At 37.0% G+C, this 19,509-nt stretch overlaps 1 long non-coding RNA gene across 1 annotated transcript; it reads right to left on the reverse strand.

Annotated features, from left to right (window-relative positions):
• Positions 1-4,901: 4,901 nt before the first annotated feature.
• Positions 4,902-8,383, reverse strand: LOC108508458. The gene is made up of 3 exons (XR_001878407.1): positions 8,247-8,383; positions 6,024-6,103; positions 4,902-4,950 (listed from the first exon to the last, which is right to left on the reverse strand). It is a non-coding gene; the product is annotated as an uncharacterized LOC108508458 (long non-coding RNA).
• Between the last annotated feature and the right edge of the window lie 11,126 nt (positions 8,384-19,509).

The following is a 19,509-nucleotide window of genomic DNA, read 5'->3' on the forward strand; positions in this document are numbered from 1 at the left end:
ACAGGAAAGAAGTAATAATAAAACAGATACTAAAAGAAAGCAATAGTTCATACATTTGCCAAGTGATATGGTAATAGAAGAAGGAAGTAAGTTAAGCATGCTTATTCTCTACAGTGTCAGTGAACCTCTGCTTTTTTTATATCCTCCTGTTGAAGATATATCACCATCAAAAGGACACTGACAAACTGGGGAGATAGCAGAATTTATGTAGGAAAACAGCAAAACTATTGCCCTTCAAAGAGTATTAGAATTTACTTGTTTCAGTTTGCTAGTTTTGTAGTTGTTTTTTCTTGATGCAAACACAGGACCAATCAGTATTTAATATCCTTATGGAGGCTTTGGATGCTTTATAAGATGATATCTTCTGACCTTTAACAGACATTTGTCTGTTTCAGCTTCCTGCTTCTTTTAATGGCCTTATCCCACGATGTGCCAACAACTTACCTTTACATTAAACAGCCTCACATTAGCCCCTGATGTATTCCAATAGAGACTATTCTTAAAATGTAGAATTTCACCACAACTGACAATAGCATTTCATAGAACAGGAAGTAGACCCTACTATAAAGGGCCATACCAAAGAGAAAACAAAACTGGCATTTGTTTTCAGACTACAGTTAAATCGGCTTAATCAAGATTAGACAAGTTCTTTATTTCCTTGTAAATATTGCACTGTTAAATCATTTAAACTTTTTCTATGGTAAAAAGTCCTTTACTTTCCACTGATCATAATAGTCTCTAGCAGCTGGTGACAGTTGATCTGTGCATGAGTCATATTGGATATAAAGCACAATTCATGTTAAGAATGAATTATGGAATTAAGCATGCCATGCTCTTTTAAGAGTGAGCTGAATGAGTTTCAAGGTGACTTTTTTGGTCAAAGATAACTGTAAGCACAGACAGCACAAATGATAGGCAGTCTTGGAAAGGAGGGTGTTTATTTGGGATGTTATTGTGAAAAAATGAAACAGGATGTGAAGTTCAATTTTCAGTGAATTAAGTAGCCATTTTCTGGTAATAATGTTGGTACAAAAAGCCAGGAAGATTTGAGAAACCCTGAAAGAAATGAGAGTTCCATAAGAAAGGTCCATAGCCATCGAGAAGGTAATTAAATTTATAAAAGTTTTATTTTATTTTCATATTATTTAGCTACAAAATACTGTTGTGTTACTGCAGTAGGTAACCTTATAAATAATATTTGTGTATAATATATCTGCAATTATACACAATTTGCATACAATATAGATATGACTTTTATACAATGCAGAGACTAATACAGATATCTACTATATTCATACACAAAAAAAATCCAAAACAACAGAAGAAAGGGAAATTACAATAGTCCTTTTGACATTGAAATTGTAGAACCTATTTTTCTTCAAGGTATGTAGGGAAATCTGCCAATATATACCAGGATATGGATCATTAAGGCATTCAACAGGAAGAATGAATCATAGAATCGTAGAATATTCTGAGTTGGAAGAGACACACAGTGATCATCAAATCCAGCTCATGGCTCTGCACAAGAAAACTCCAAACATCACTCTGTTTGGGAGAATTGTCCAAACACTTCCTGAACTCTGGCAATGTTGGTGAAGTAACTGTTTCCCTGAGAAACCTGTACCAGTACCCAACCACTCTCTAGGTGAAAAGTCCTAAATCTCCCCTAACATAGCTTCATACTGTTCCCTTGGGTCCCTGTTCACCTGCCTCTCCACTTGGCCTAGTGAGGAAGCTGTACACCGCGATGTGGTCTGTCCTCAGTCTCTTCTTGTCTACGCTGAACAAGACAAGTGACCGCAGTCGCTCCTCATATGGGTTCCCCTTTAAAACTTTCACCATCTTTGTAGCCCTCCTTTGGACACTCTTTATACCTTTCTTATATTGTGATGCCCAAAACTGGACACAGTACTCAAGGTGAGGCCTCAGCAGTGCAGAGCAATCCCCTCTGTTGACCCCCCCTGGTGATGCTGTGTCTGATGCACCCCAGGATGTGGTTGACCCTCCTGCCTGCCAGGGCACACTGTGAATGAAAGAAGCTATATTCAGCTCTGGAGCCCTCAACATCAGAAGGATGGGGAGTCTGGAGAAGAGAAGTCTTCAGGGATGCTTTAGAGTACCCTGCCAGTACCTAAAGGGGGCCTACAAGAAAGCTGGAGAGGACTTTTGACAGGGCATATAGTGATAGGGCAAGGGGTTTAAGCTGAAGGAGGGTAAATTTACATTAGCTATTAGGAATTTCTTCACTGTGAGGGTGGTGAGACACTGGAACAGGTCACCCAGAGGAGATGTGGGTGCCCCATCCCTGGAAGTGTTCAAGGACAGGTTGGATGGGGCTTTGAGCAACTTGGTTTTGTAGATGTAAACCCTGCCCATGGCAGGGGGATTGGAACTAGATGACTTTTAAGATCAGGTCCCTTCCAACCCAAATCAGTCTATGATTCTATGGTTCTATGAAATGTTTGCCTGGGCTTGCTAGATGTTTGCCAAGAACTCAATAAATTATTATGCATGAATAACTACAGAAAAAATATTTCTGTTCTTTCTCATTTGCCATAGTTCACAAAGTTAAGACAAATTCCTCGGACCCAGAGTGTTGGTAGCCTTGATTAAATAGCCTAGTAGAAGGAAATGCCAGCTTTTGAATGCCTATTTTGACTCTGCTACATGTCATTTGCCATTGATGAATGAGCAACAGGTGTGACATATTTCACCAGTATGCAAGGCTCACAACTAATGAAGGACAAAATCTAATAATCAGGAGGGAGGTGAAGCTGACTTATCATTATTAAATATATTCACAAAATCTGAGATTGGTAATTTCTCCCACATTCCTTGTGAGGAATGACCAAGCGAATCAGGACCCTCCAGGCTGAGAAAACAACAACTGAGCAATGGTATGATAAAAAGCAAAAATGACAGAAAGAATGTGGAGAGAAAACTATTGTGTTTGCTCTCCATCTAACAAAATGTCTAAACATGATCATATTAAATGGCAGTTGACATTTAAAACAAGTGAAAGAATATGCTTCTTCACTCAATTTTTTTATATTTTAGGACTCCCTGATATAGGGACCAGATAATTTACTTGGATGCAAAAAAGCAACCTGACAAATGGGGAAGGTGAAGATCACTGAGACTAATAAATTCAAGCTCTGAAGCAGAAAGTTATTGACTTAGCAATGTTAAGGATCTGGGAGAGGAATCTGTAAAAGACCAGGAAGTCCTGTGGACTCTGACCCATCCTTCTTCCACAGGTGTCTTCTACTACCTGCCTTCGGAGTGGCATACTGGAGATGATAATCTCTTGGTATGACATGAAATAACTGTTCTTTAAAAGCTCAGCAGAGTACTGTATTTCTTCAACGAGATTCAATATTTTCTCTTTCATCTACTCTCCAAATGCTTGTATAATTCCATTTCTTCAGTCATTTTAAATAGAGGAACTGATTTCAAAATTATAAATCCTAGAAGCCTATTTCTGTCCTTGTCTTCTTTATCTATTACCTTGTCTATTTAATAACACTGCATGATCTATTGCAACTGGAGCTACATTAGGGACACCATATGTTTCAAACATTTAAAACTATGTGATACTATGGGTTTTATGTTATTATTTCTCACATATTCCAATATTTTTATTTTTAACATCTCAGAACTGTCCTCAAAATAAATTGAACCATGTAGACATTTTGCTAAATGAACAACAAATCCACTATGACAATTCAAACAACATTTAATGTCATTTTCCCACGCAATTGAGAATGATAGAATACATCTCCTGTAATCCCGTTACATTATGTGCAATGTCCCAGACAAAATCCTGTCTGAGTTGCTTTGAGTTAGTTTAGCAAACTTCCTTCACACTTCTGTAGGCATTGGACTGAGAGGGACAAGCCCTCCAGCAATTCTTTTAAAGTTTGTGATTTTACAGAGAAATTTGGCTCTTGGAAGACATAGATTTCTTGCATTCCTAGGGTCCAGAGAACAACATAAATAATTAAAGAGCTCAGTGATAGCGAACAGAAAAAAGCACTTAAGATCCATACTTGCAGCACTGAACAAGTAAAGCAGGAGTGACTGAAAGATATTTTCACCACCTACCTGATTCACTGTGCTTATACTCAGCATCTTTCTCAGCCCCCTCGTTTTAGTTTCTGGATTTATTTTTAAAGCAAAAAGAAACATGCTTGTAGAGAGCCTTGCGTTAAAAGAAATATGAAAACCTAAAGACATATACAGTTGAAAAAATGATCATAATAATTTGACACTTTAGAATAACAATTTGATGGATTTCACCTTTTATTCTCATTGGGCATGGTTCTTGAAGATTTCACTTTTTCCTCAATTTTATTTCATTATTTGAAATTACAAAGTGAACATGATAACTAAACTCTGCTTGGGCTGCTGTTAAGTCATGAATAATTTATTTTAAATATCTGACACTGCATGTAGGCACATTTACTAACCTCCAACAGCCCAAAATTTCTGAGACCAAGGTAGGTTTGCCTGTGCTCATCAGTACTGTCATGATTTTTTCTCAGGCTGCTGTCCCTGAAAAATGTTCACTCAAGATGGCTGCACAGCATGCTGGAAACTTTGCATTTGTCATTATTATTGATTTATTTCTGCAGACGCTATGCTGATTCCCTAGGATGATAAGCATTTATAGCATTTCAGTCTTTGACGCATCTTGCAAAATATGGACGTCTGATCTATAAAGCTCCTTGTGATCAGGCATCATACAGACAAGTGAAACTCAGACCCAAGTCACACGTGTAAGCAGAGTAACTCTTGGACAAGGCTGGTAAGTGCACTCCATATGCATGAGTGTTCCAGGGGGACCTATAGCACAATGCTATAAGTAGATAATTTGTAGTAACAAGCACTTACTTTAATGACCCAAGCTAATCCTCTGCTGACTTCCATACTCAGTGCAGATAGGCCTCCCTGTATGTAGGTGGAATTTGAACGGTAAGTGAAGGGTTTTTATTTGATAACCCTGGAACTCTTACTGAAGTGTTGAGATTAAGCCTGGAGTTATAAGAGAAGGGAGTATGAACAGGTTGCCTTTTCCAGATGTGTCAGCTAGTCAGTCCCTAGCAAGGGCTGGAATAAATTACTGTTTCTACTGGCAGCAACAGATAATGAGAGTTTCTGTTCAGGGGCAGAGAAGACATGAACCCCCCCCAATGCAACTTGGATTCAAACCTAGAATTTGCCTTTTTTGCGTCATCCTTTCTTTTCCTTTATTCAGTTAGACTGAAAGCCCTCTTCTACTCTGCATACTTCCTTAGATTAAATGTTTTGATGACTGTAAGGCCTCTCAGCAAATGAATTGTTAATAGGAGATTAATATGGTGAAATAGTTAGATTTTTCCCTCTCAGTTTAACTCATCTACTTACACAAAGGTGAGAGGCCAGTATAATTGTTACTTTCCATTATTACATAATAATTTTATATATTGAATTAATATTGGCTCAAATTCTGCTACAGATTTGTAGACATAGTCCTTAGTGGGTTTAGTAGGCAATTTAGTTTCATGTCTGCACATAATTTTGTGCTGAGTAATGAATGAGTCATTCCCACATATCATTAAATATAAATGATGGAATAAAATAATGCTTACATTTTGTGCTTTTGTGTTGTAGGTATTTCTACATTGTAGTAAATTGCAAGTCTGAGAAGCCCAGTATAAATCTTCTCAGTGTCAATCATGTAAATAGATAATGAAACTCTAACCTTTTTAGATATTTGAAGAACTTTTCTGTATTTTAGCTATGCCTGTACATTTCTAGACAGCTTTAAAATACAGACTGTCTTAAGATGTTTAAAGAATATAATATCTAATATTCAATAAACCTCATAACACTTCTGTATCTCTTAACTTTCAGAAACAAACAAAATTTTTGGCAAAGATGGAGGCGAAGTATTTAATCCATATCAAGGATGTAATGAAGAACTGAAGATCATTATTGCATTGCTTATAGAAACTTATTAAATAAATGGAGATAAGAATTACCTTCCAACCTTACTCATTCTGTGATTCTGTGACCGTGACAGTACTGCAGTTCTACACAGGGTTCCAAATGGTATGAGAAACTGAGAAACAAATGAAAAAATATTGTTTTCATGTCTATAATAATTTTGTGAATAAAAGTTATTAATTAGAAGAAACTAAAAAGAATTATTTTCTTGTAAAATTAGTTATGTGGGAAAATTACCTCATCAAAATATCAATTATTTTATCATTAGTTTATATACTATTACAAAAACTGTAATACACTGTTTATAACTGTTCAGATATAGTTTCAGAAATAACAAAGCAAAAATAATTTAGTGGAAATACTCTGCTCCACTATGAATCAACTGCAGGATAAAATCACCAAACTTCCTTTTCCACACCTTTGTCATAACACCCAGTCTTTTGAATCCAAACAGTCAAGCAACTATTTATATCTGAGCTTTTAAATCATAAAACTTGAATCTTAAAGAGTCCTAGAGCTCTTCTGAAAGTTCTCAGACAGCTTTTTCAGCTTTCGTTCTTACTGTTGTGACAGAAGACTGGACACTATGTAGAAAGTGTGAGAATCATATTCTTCAAAAAACCCATTTGTATTTGTTAGAGGTTTTTTACCAATTCTTTCCTAACTACTTTTTTTTTTTCTTTCAGTACTATTCCCTTCCTTTACACCTGTTTTGGATGGTGTGGTGTTTGACCTTGACTGGATGCCAGGTACCCTCCAAACTTGCTCTATCACTCCCCTCTGCAACTGGACAGGGGAGAAAAAACATAACAAAAGGTTCAAACGTTGAGGTAAGGATCAGGAGAGATCACACATTGATTCCAATCACAGGCAAAATAGACTCCACTTAGGAAAATTAACTAAATTTATTACCAATCGAAATTAAAAATAAAATAAATCTTAAAAACACATTCAACCCCCCATCTTCGCCTTCTTCCCAGGCCCTACCTCCACCCCCCCAGCGGCTCAGGGAGATGGGAAGTGGAGGTTACAGACAGTTCAACACTGGTCTTTTCCGCCACTGTCAAGGAGAGGAGTCCTTCCCCTGCTCCAGCATGGGGTCCCTCCCACAGGTGACAATCCTCCACAAACTTCTCCAGTGTGAGTCCTTCCCCTAGGTTACAGTTCTTCATGAACTGCTCCAATGCAGGTCCCTTTCCACAGAGTGCAATCCTTCAGGCACAGGCTGTTCCAATGTGGGTCCTCCACAGGGCCACAAGTCCTACCAGGAAAGCTGCTCTAGTGTGGACTCCTCTCTCCACAGGTCATCAGGTCCCTGTCAGGACCCTGCTCCAGCTAAGGCTTCCCACAGGGTCACAGCTTTCTTTTGGGCATCCACCTGTTTCAGTGTGGGTCTCCTCCATGGGATGCAGGTGGATCCTACTGTGTAGGATCCACTCCTGTGGTCCTACACGGGCTGCAGGGGAACAGCTGCTCCACCATAGTCTGCACCACAGGCTGAAAGGAATCTCTGCTCTGGTGTCTGAAGCACCTCCTCCCTGTCCTTCTCCACTGACTTTGGTGGTGCAAAGTTGTTCATCTCACATATTCTCACTCTTCTCTAAGCTTTTTTTTTCTTTTTCTATTTTGCTTTTTTTTTCCTTCTTAAACATGTGATATAGTTTGAAGCTGGCTCTCTGCCAAGTCTCCAAACCTTACCACAAGAAGTCCCCCCCCAAACCTCAGGGAGAAGAGGGAGAAAAACAACCAAGAAAAACCGAAACGAGAGAGACAACTAAAGCAATATATATATATATATATATTTACACTTATGTTACAGGTATATACGATTGAAATATACATACAATTTCACAAGGGGGAAGGGAAAAGGAACAAAACCAAAATAAAATATATATATATCCTGATTAGTAGCCCAATATCTAACAACTAAAAGAGTTAGCAAAGAAATATCTCACTACTCTCCTTGGGACAACCGAGAGTCGCTCTGGAACGATCACCGGTAACCTCCACCTCCCAAGGTCGGCAAGGCCTAACCAGGCCTCGCTCCCCAACACGACAGACTCAACAGCAGGGAACCTGCACCTCCAAGCCACCAGAAGGAAAGAGAGCAAAGGCCTCTCCTCCTTTCTTCTTATAGTCCAGCTTACACAAAAATCGTAGGGAATACTCAGTAAATCTGGACCCTTCCTTGGTTACAAACTGGTCACCAAAGAAGGCCTAGGCCAAACTACCACAACGTGTTATCACAGAGGCCTTACCACCATCTCTGATTGGCTCAACCTTGGCCTGGTTCATCCTGGAGCTGGCTGGCGTTGGCTCTGTTGGACATAGGGAAAGCTTCTGGTAGCTTCTCACAGAAGCCACTCCTGTAGTCCCTCTCCTGCTACCACATCCTGGTCACTCAAACCCAATACAGATGGCATAATCTGAAAAATTTCAGATGAAATCTTGGATTTATTATTTCTATAAAGCAAGAATTTTGCTTCTGTGTTCAAGAAGAAATTCATGCAACATATCTTTAAATATCCTTTCACTATAATGTCTCAAATTTCCCTTACTTAGCATGTCTGCAGAATTCCTCAATCAAAAAAAAAATAAAACCAGAACCCCAACAGATTGCACATGCTTCCGTCTTCCTGGAAATTATTTGCACAATGCAGAGCAATCTCATTAAATGAAAATTAACATGGTTGACATTTGAAATACTTTTCTAGAGTTTTTACTTCAATTATTTGACCCATATGTTCTTCAGAGAAACACAGGGAAGGAACAGAATCCCTTATATTTCTTTTTGAAAATATATGCATATAATTTTATAATTTTATTATAATTTACTTCTAAATCTTATGGTCCCAGATGAGTTGTGACTTTAGTAAAATTCACTTTACAGTCAATAGAAATATTACTTATATGACAATTTTAAGACAAATTAGACTTAAATGTCTAATTCAAATTTGTTTGAAAGATTCTAGAAGCAAAGAATTTAACTTTCTGAATTCTGTAGGGAAATATATGTCCCTAAAACACGTTCCAGAATATTACTTTTAGTGAAACACTTATCACGTGAAAAGGGGAAATTTCCTTGACCCTCAGTGATTTGTTTGTCAGTCAGTGCCCCAGGAAAGATGAGACCCTTGTGCCCAACCTTGTCCTGTTATGGAGACCTATCACTGAACAGTCCTGCTGGATCGGAGGGCGATTTGCCTGCCCATTTCAGGGGGCTCAGCCAACAACATAAGGGAGACCCCTCAGTGGGTCTTCCCACTTCATCTGAGTGTGTTACGTGCTGCTGGCAACTCCAGTGTCTGCAAAGGACTCACTCGAACAGTTTGCAGAACAACACTCTTTATTAATACAAAATTGTGATAGGTTAAGGTTCAAAGATTGCTGGTGATAGTATCTGATTGCAAAGATGTATTTAAAACAATACACAGACAAGCTGCAACCCCAATAAAAGTATTCAGTGTGTGTAGAGTGCAGTTCTTACTCAACAGGCTCCCTACAGCCTGATCCCAGCAGTTACGGTGGTCTCCCCTAACTTTTCCTCCATTCCCAACTTACTTTTATACTATTGCTTTATGTTTAGGTGGAGCTTGAGTGACTTTAGTCCTAAATACCTTTGTTACTGATTGGTGTAAAATTCTTTCACTTTGCTTTGAAAGATACAGTCAAAAAAATATAGAGCATGTGCCCAGGGGGGAGTGGTCATACCTTGGAGGTGGATAACTTTGGGATGGAGGTGTGTGTTAATATTATAATTAGGCTTTAATGAACCAACTTCATTTGAGGAGAGAGATTTTACCACAGTTGTTGGCTCAGCAGCAGGACATCTCCTATCTACCTTGGTTGATGGGTGCTATGTGGGTTATCAGCTGCAAAGTGCCACTGAGTTTCCCTCCCTGCAGGGATTTCCACAGAGCCTGGCCATGGTGTCTCCACTCCACTCCACTCCACACTCCATTCCATTCCTTTCAGCACGTGGTTACTATTGTGTGGGGAATCATCATGGAACATGCCAACTGCATCCATCGAGGGAGTAGCAGTTGCATTTTACTCCATAATTTCCGTACCGTTATAACTTCTGTGAGGATGGGAATATAACTTGTCAGTTTCCTCTAACTTTATCTCTGGCTATCTTTCCATGGGGTTCCCAGCCATCTTTCCACAGTACTTGTTTAGACTGACAGTAGTTTTTTGTAAAGTAAATACAGAAATATCCATACATCTTTATGTAACATGAAATGAACAACACCTAAATGTTCCTAAAATTCCAGGAAAGGACTGGGAGAGAACACTGATCTCTTCTTCTGCTGTTTCCCTGTCACGTCCACATCCCAAACACATGCAAATACCTTTAAAATAACTTTTTTTTCTCATTGGAATTTTTGCCCTTTGGATAGACCTCAGTAATTTTTTACCTTTTTTTTCTTGCAATGTTTTTACACAATCATACTCACCCTAATCTTGCACAAACAAAAAACAAATTATCTAATAAATTAATATTTTTTTAATATATGTAATGATTTTTTGTAGAAGAAGAGAAAATGGAGAACAAAATTCAAAATATTTATAGAAGTATTCTTTTACATACTCAGTGTATGTAAAAGAATTGGTTATTGGTTATTTACATACAGTGTACGTAAAAGTATTGGTTACAATATTCATTCAGGATGTGCAAAACTACTACAAAAATAGTGCTTTAACAAATACATTTTTTGCCCAGAAATGTCAGAGTTTCTAATTCTGTAAGACTGCCAAATTATCAAGAACATGTATAACTTCATTAACATGCAAATTGTCTAGATTTTGTTCTGATCAATAAACAAATGTGCAATTGTGAGAACTTCCATATTTCTCAGAAAGTTGAATTTTTCTTCTCCAGTCAGACTGTTTCAAATATTAGATCATATCACTGACTTCTAATAACAGGGGTGGATTTTCCCATGCTTCCTACTTAGAAAGTGGTTTGATACAAAACATGATCAGTAAGTCTACATATTCTCATAAATGCGATAGATACAACTGCGATGAAAGTAGGTTTATTTTACAGCTCAGCTGTTGACGACTCACTATAGAAGCCAAAGTCACTCCTTTCCATTTCAACTACATCCTTCCAAGAAAACCACCCCTAAGTCTGCTATAGAAAGGCAGAATGATCTGAATGATGACATGCCTACAGTCATTTTCATGCATAACGTACCTTGATATTTCTGAATGTATTTTACCACTAAAACCAGTTCTAAATCAATCGACTACTTAAAAATCCACAACAGGGCAAATAAGGGAATATGAATCTTCAAATGTATTCCAAATAGGTCATAGCAAAAAAAAAGGACTTTGGCAAATAAAGGTTAATTAGCTTTTCTTTAACTATCATATTAGATGTTAGTAATTAAAATACAAGTTCTTTGGCTTAATGTCTTCATTCTTAATACATTTTCATCCCAGGACACTAGCTACTGGACTTCAAAATCCCTCAATAGAATCAGTTTTGAATCAGTTTAAATCATGTGTTTGGTGTTCAGAGAAACATCTAATCTCATTCTCTGCTTTGAATCAGATCATGAACCAAAATGAAATTAGTGAATATAGTCACGATAATTTTATGCTGCCAAGAAATTAATTTCTTCCAGTTCTTTGCTCCATAAAGGATTTTACATGCTGTATAGATATCCTTAAATCACCATTCATGGCTTGTAGCTCACATTTGTATTTATAGAAGTAAATCTGTCAGAGTAGAAACAATAATATATTTTGGAGGTTAGATTTGGACTTAACCTCTTTTTTTATTCCTCCCTGCTTTCTAAATTGGTAACAGGCAGATGAAACAAAATAACAGATTGTTTTAAATTGTTGGAGTCACTTCAGATTACATCACTTACATTTTATGATGCTGCTAGTTATTATCACATGATGTAACACAATTTGTCAAAATGACAAATCAGTAACATGGCAGAAACACCAGATGTCATAGAAATGTAAGAACTGCCAGCTGAATTTAGTTAATTTGTCCTTTCCAGCCAACCTATCTAATCGTGGCCAGTACCAGATGCCTGAGAAGAAGCAAAAAACCCTTCTACAATGAAAAATGTTTGAAAAATCAGTGTAGGACAGCATGTTCTTTCTTTCTAAATCTGCTTATCAAGAGATTGGCTTATTTCCTACAATATAAGGATATAAATTGCTGTGCTAATAATTAAATTCCTCAAGTCTGACAAAAGTCTTCAGTTCCCTCTAAGTTTTATTATGTTCTTCATTTTCATTTTCATGTCCTTCTCAGCTTCTTTACTCCATGTCCCAGCTGGCTTACTCCATGTCATTTAGGATGTGATTCAGCAAACCAAACAGAAGACACATTTGTGCAAGTGTCCACATAAACTGATAAAATGCATATATGAAGAAATGAACTGTATTAATTTGTTCTTTGAAAAGCTAGCAGTTTTATGTGGAAAAATGGTAACCTTTCACAAAAGTAAGTTTTTTAAACAAAATCTGATTTTGAGGGAATCTAAATGGTGTTTTTTTCCAGATTGCATTTATCTGGGGAGTCTCTTACATCTTATGCAATGGGCACAGAAGACAAGCCGTGAAGTGATCTGCCTGCTTATATTTTGTTGAAAGGTCAGATGACCTTTGCCTGAGCAAGATATTGGCCAACCTTTGACAAAGGAAGGCAGTCAAATTGCCTTTTACAACAGACAGAGTTACAGTAACTTTAGGATTATGTGTGTTAGTAAGAACATAGACATCCTGTCCTTTCTTATCTGCACTACTTCGCTAATTCCTAGTTTCCACCATCTACTTAATAAGCAGAAGACAGTTACAGTATAGAAAACTGAAATTCATCTGTGAAAAGTAATGACTTACTGACATTCTGTAAAATTAGACAGCAAAATCCAATTTTCTGACTTCTGTTAGGGACTGAGCTTCATTTCACATGTTCACAAGTATCTGAGACAGTATCCATAGAGTTCAAGGAACCTATTTCTCAGTGTCTGTTGCCCTCGCAGAAACAGAACTCATTGCTTTTTTAAAGCAGGTTTTCCCATTTTCTAGGTTCCTGTGCCCCACCTGCACGTCTATAAGGGACTTACTAGGACTCCTGCTTCTAATTCTAGTAAACTGCAGAAAAAATTATGTTTGTTTCCCATTAACAAGTGCTACCAAGCAATTACATGCCTAGATGATTGAGAAACAGTGTATATGGAAAACACCATGAAGGAGTTGCATGGATGAAATAGGTCATGGCGAGGCTTCGCGAACGAAGATTTGGGAGATGAAATAGGTAAAAGGGAGGAAAATGTCATTGATAATGTAGTTAGCTTATATCCTCTCCCAATGACAATCTAATTTCAAAGAAGAAATAAGATTAAAAAACAGCTTTTTGTCCCTAAAAATTGTATTAGTTGCAGAATGAGACCAAGACAAAACAACTTTCTGAAGCAGCACTGCTAGAGAGTGAATGACTGATACTGAGCAACCGGCCTCCTCAGGGGCATCTAAACACAGTGCTTCATAGCAATCCAAATCCAGTAATGAACTTATAAGCTATTTACTTTGCTACATTTTGTTAGGCTTCAGTCCTGGAACCCCAGACTATTTAGAGGGAAAAGAAGGGCAATATCATCTACTACAATTCAGTCTTTCTAATACCTAGATGAAGCCTGACCTCGACTTTGATGCTCATAAGGTAAAGAAAAGGTACGGCGCAAAGCTGAACAGAAGCATGCAGGCAGGAAAAAGCAGTAAACTTTTTTTTCCTTTACTAACACAAATTATTTCAGGTTTTAAAATTTCTCTTTCTTTTATTTTCTATTCTGACAGGTATATAGAGGGGTTTAGATATCTATTGCTCCATAATATCAAATCAAACATACTGGCCTGAGAGCTAACACTGACCTGCAGCACTTCTGTTGCTAAATTTATAGAAAAAAGAAGGATTTATTTATAGCATTAATTAATTTTCTTTATTAAAGAATTCTTAGTACACTATTGGACTATAAGAAGAGACACTGGAATTATGCAAATCACGTATTTTTTCTCTTTCTGCTCCTCATAGATATATATTTTTAATAAGCCTTTAGATTTAGACTCGGCTGATATGTAAACTCCCATTTTTTCCTGAAAAGGTAAGTCAGGTCCATTCACTCTGGTACAGATTTCCTGCTCAAGAATGGAGTTCTGCTACTAAGATAAGATTGTGTGCACACACATGGACTTGCAGATACGTAAGTGGGAAGCTGCAGAAGCATATGTTATTGATTTGGTGGGGTGGGTTGACCTGAACTAGTAGTTTAAGGCCCCACACAGCCACTTCATTACCCTGCCCTGCCCCAGAGGACAAGGAGGAGAATAGGAAGAGGAAAAACAAGAAAACTCATGGGTTGAAAGACAGTTAGTTTAATAAGTAAAGGAAAAATAAAAAAAACCTTTCAGCTTCAAGTTTCTGAAGGATTTCTGAGGAAGCTCTACAGAGGAATATCATTGAGATAATAAGATGAACAAAAATCATTCTTAAACTTATCAGGAGCTCCTTTTTCCATACATCCCTCAGACTCTACTTGTTGTCTCAGTCTAAGGTCTAAGTGCTTTTTTGCTGACTTCATCTACGTTACTTCAGGTCCAGAACACTTGAGTTTGATGGCCATATGATGTGTTTTTAGAAAACATCATAAACCCACCTTGTACTATAATCTATTTTTCTGAATATCATTACACAGAGTATGAATCCTTTTGACATTGTGTTCACTCCACTAGGAATGCCCTGTTCTCTCAGAGAGAGAGTCTAAATTAAGTAATGTCATTTTATTGCTCATAGACAGTATCATCAGCAAGAGTCTTCAGGTTTCTTAGTCAAGATTATTTGTAAAGTACTATGTAGAACGTCGCAAACTTGTTGATTAGATAAATATAAAATTGGCTTCCCATCATAAGGGATTCTGTAGAGGAAAACACACTTTTCTGCATGATTTAAATTTGTGTAAACACAGGCATGGACAGGACTGTAGCACACTTTGGCTTTTGGAGAAGAGGTATATTTTGGTATATCATCATTACCCATAAAGAGAAAAGTTTAAAAAAATTATTCAGAACCATGTACTGTAGGGATGAGTTTTTTTCAGTAAGAGGACTACTAGCATACAAAAATAATCACTGAATATGACAGCTGGATAATTTTAATTTCACTCTAATAAAAACCTTAGGAAAAGCAGAAGATATAATGAAAAAGGATTCTATAGGAAACAGGTTTTAGTACTATGCATGTAGCTTTTTTTCTTCAAGTTTTTAAGTGTTCATTTGAGTAGTGAGGTTATGAAACTAAGATATAAATTACTCTACAGACAAATAATTCTTCTGGGAATTAAATAGGAGTAATGGGAAGAAAACCACTGTAAAACAACTTTTGAGGAAATAAAAATGAATTACGGATCTTCAACAGTTTGAAATTAAGCCCAAGTGAATTGCTATTGTTGGAGCTGTTATGAGGTGTTATGTAGTACTTTCTCATTTTATTAGAATTAAATAAAAGATGCCAAGCCTTAATGAATTTAAATACTGATGTAATGCAGTTTCTGTGAGAAAGACAGCACTCATTTAACAATCCCCTTGTTTACTTTAGCTGAAAAGTCCTGCACCCAATGAGATGAGGGAAATGTCCATATGTCTTTTACAAGGCTATAATGGTGAAGATGGCACTGTAAAGTACGAAATCTTGCTCTCTGTAAATAAACTGATTAACAAGCATAACAGTGTGTCTAATAAGACAACACTAAATTTATAATATGTTCTTAGGCAGAGTAGCATGTTGACTTCTAAACAATAATTGGCTGTTATTGCTGATTCATCAAAGGAAAATGGGTAACTTTTTATTTTAATGTTAATGAATAAGTGTCATTTTACACATTCATCCACATCTAAGTTTTATGGTATTGTTTTAGAAACAATAATTTCAGTCACTATTGTCCTATCAAGTGATTATTATACCTATCAAAGGAGTCAGCTGTTTCTGTGAACTGAAAAGAAAGAGGTATCGTAGTTTCCTAAATCCTCTCATCCCTGATACCTCCACATGCCTCCTTCTTTCATCCACATATTTGGTCTCATTAGGTCAGAATGCCAGCTGGTGATTCCCCTGCTGTGTGGAAATTCTTCTGAAGGAGTCAACAGCTACATCCTGTCTAGTAATAGCCCATTGCTGCTGTTAATTTAGAAAGGGAAAAGAAGAGAAAACCCAGGTTCAACCTAGCGTTCTCCACAAACTTAATTTATCTTTATTACATGTTAATTATCATCTTCTTAGAATTTCCATTATGCAGTATGAAGATGAGGCATATTCTTTGTTCCGTGCTTGTTTTGTCTGGATTTTTGTCTTCTTTCCCCAAACCCTCTCCTTATTCACACTATGGAAGAGAATGTGTTTAGTCCAGTTTCAGGAAGGTAAATTGCAAAATTCTTGTTTATATATACAGCCCTGATTCCCTTGTCTAATTTTTATTTGTGTGCTTTTCTTCTTAAGACAGTAGGAAGTCTTTTTCTTCTTAAAGTGGTGGGAAGTTTCCTAGTTGAAAACAGAATGAAGGCCTTAAAACATACCTTCACAAGTTCAGAAAAGAACAAATGCTGCAATGATTTTATGATTTTCAGGGGGTTTTTTTCTGTAGAGGTACAATATACTATGTAGAAACATATTTGTATTGTAGTCATGTCAATAATCCATCAAGTATTCATCATCCCTTTCTCATGTTCTATCTTAGACATAGTAGAATTTTTCATTTTTGTTAAGAGAGTCTACGGAAAGCTTTAAAAATTCAATTTGTAATTCAGTTAAGTCTGCCCTTCTTTTTCTGGTTTTGATGTTTTGATTTTAGTTTGAGTTGCAAATTACCATGAAGCTACTAAAATATTTCAGTTCTTCCCATGTTGCCATCTCATTTTATATTCTTGAAATATGAGAGCACACTTTAATGCTTCTGACTATTTACAGTGGATAGAATTCATTACATTTATGACCAACAATGAGAATTATTTCAGGCACTGAGTATTAGAAAATCATTAAAATATTAATTGTTGTCTTCATCTCTTCAGAAATTTAGAAATGGCATGTGGTAATGAATACTCTGTGATAAAGCTTCTCCTTGAAAATTTGCAGGTTGTTCAGGTCTAGTAAGAGAAGATATAGCTCCAGCCTCCTGTAAGCCTACATAGATTGGTGGCTGGTAGAGAAAAGCTGTTACAGAACAGATTCTCAAGTAACGATCAGACTTGTTCTCCAATAACTGTTAGCTCTAAAGATAGTTACTAAGGAACTCAGTGAGAAATATACTTCAAAAAAAAAAAATCTAGATGTTATTTCACAATAAATTTTTTCTGTAGCTGGGAATTTTCCTGCACTGTTTTCTCTTTTCAGAAGAGACCAAACGAATCTGGTAGAAATGTGGCATTAATACATATTCATAAATTAAACCTTTTCTTGTTGTAACTACTTACTTCAGCAACAAAAGAGAAGAGCTTGTCAAAAAATCTTTAGCTCAGAAGTCATGCAATCAGATCATAATAAATATGCTCTGTGCTACATGAAAATTTGAATTAATGTACTTAATTTTACATAGTAATATATCCATTCATGTTCCCACTTTGCATTAGACATAGAGTAATGAGGATTTTCCCAAATGAAAGTGGAATACTGACTGGCACAAAAAAAAGTGATGCAGAGGATCTAGCAGTAAAATATAAGAGTCTGTGCATAGAGAGGCAGACTATCATCAGATCTTGGTTGTATAGTTGGGCTTAATGGCACAACTACCCCAAAAATATATTTTTCATGGCATATAGCAAGAATATTTTAATATTTACTGTTTGGTGAGGGTTTATTTCACCACTGACTGTAATGAATAGGTGTCCACTGAACAAGCTGTCTTTGTAGACAGGACAGCATTAAATTACCTACACATAAACTATGAATGCAATTCCATTCATCCTAGGACATCTGAGGCTTTTATCATGCAGTCTCCAATGAAGGCACGCTTCTCTCTGTTCTCTATGTAGAAAACACAGGGTATTCTGGAGGATTAAGACATCACTAGATACGATCATTAAGGCAGTTCAGTAATGTTTCTAGCTCACATATAGATCTATGTGTGGCTATACCTAGATGTCTTATTATGTTGTGAATCACACAAATTTGTACCAGAGAATGTTAATGTGTTAAACGTCCCTTCCTCTTTTCCATTTAAACACATTTGCAAACTCTTAAAGAGCTTGCCCAATTATTTCAGGTTTAATAATGATGGGAAAACATTTTTTTATTTATTGCAATTTGGTGAGGAGGAACTCTTTTGTAGCTAAGAATTTCATAACTGCTCTCTTTTAGGACTGACAATTTAAAGTACTTTTCACGTCAAACACATATGTAATGCCTTTGCGTGCATTTCTTAAGTTCCCGCACACCTACCCCTTCAGTCAAAGTAATTTTCATGGAAAAGTTGCTTTGCTCTCTAGTGAACTGTTGAACATGCTACTTACGACCCTCAATGGATATAGGTGTAAGAGTGTACTATGAGAATAATCATTCTCTTTTTTCTTTTCCCTTGGCACTTAATGATTGTAGCAGCTGCACCAGTGTTACTAAGCAATGTCATTCGATAAGAGCAGAACCATAAAGCGGAATGGTTGGTGCTGACTGTTAAGATATGCAACCCTGGCATGAAGTTTAACTATCTGAACAGACACTGAGAAACTACAGAATGTGACATGAGAAATTGCTGAACACCACAAATAACACAGTGAGAAGCTGGCAGAAGTTACAGCTAGTGCTGTGAGGAATGGCTGAATTGCACAGATGGCTAAGGAGGAAGTACGTGAGAAACTGCCAAGATTCACAGATAATCATGAGGAGTATTGGGAATCTTTGGGGGAGGAGCACCTAAGTAACCATATTGGTAATATGAGGTAAGGCTGAGATGATCTAGGTAAGAGCATCAGTAATAACAAATTTGGATAAGAGTGTGGCAAAACTGAGATGACTGGAAAAAAGCCCAGACAATTTCATATGCATTGTTTATTTGGGAGGAGACAAGGATGGAGACAGGAAGGATCAAGGTTGATGAAGGAGAAGTACAACTATGAAAAACGAAGAGAAGGGGGCGAGGCCTTTTGCATGTAAGCAAGTGGCTGGTCAGTACACTTGTATGAATGAGCCTCACAACTTTTGCTTTGTAATGTCACTCTCCTGTTTGTGCATGTGTTGGAAAGTCTAAATGACAGCAACTGTAGGCTGAGTTGCCTGTATGCTTAGAGAACTTGAGTCCTCCGTGTGCATGTGTGAATGTGCATGTGCGCACATGCACATGTGTCTGCCCCTCTACATTTCACATTCAGTCCTGCTACTGGCTGGCCCTGGAAACAGGGATAGCAGCGCCTTTGCTCAATGTTGTCAAATGGAGGAAATGCTGATAATCAGGAGTTTGACTCCAAATATGAGAAAAACCAACAGTGTAATCACATACAATGCTATTTCAAACA

The sequence above is a fragment of the Lepidothrix coronata genome, unplaced genomic scaffold (genome assembly GCF_001604755.1).
Source record: "Lepidothrix coronata isolate B3197 unplaced genomic scaffold, Lepidothrix_coronata-1.0 Scaffold299, whole genome shotgun sequence".
Lineage (NCBI taxonomy): Eukaryota > Metazoa > Chordata > Aves > Passeriformes > Pipridae > Lepidothrix > Lepidothrix coronata.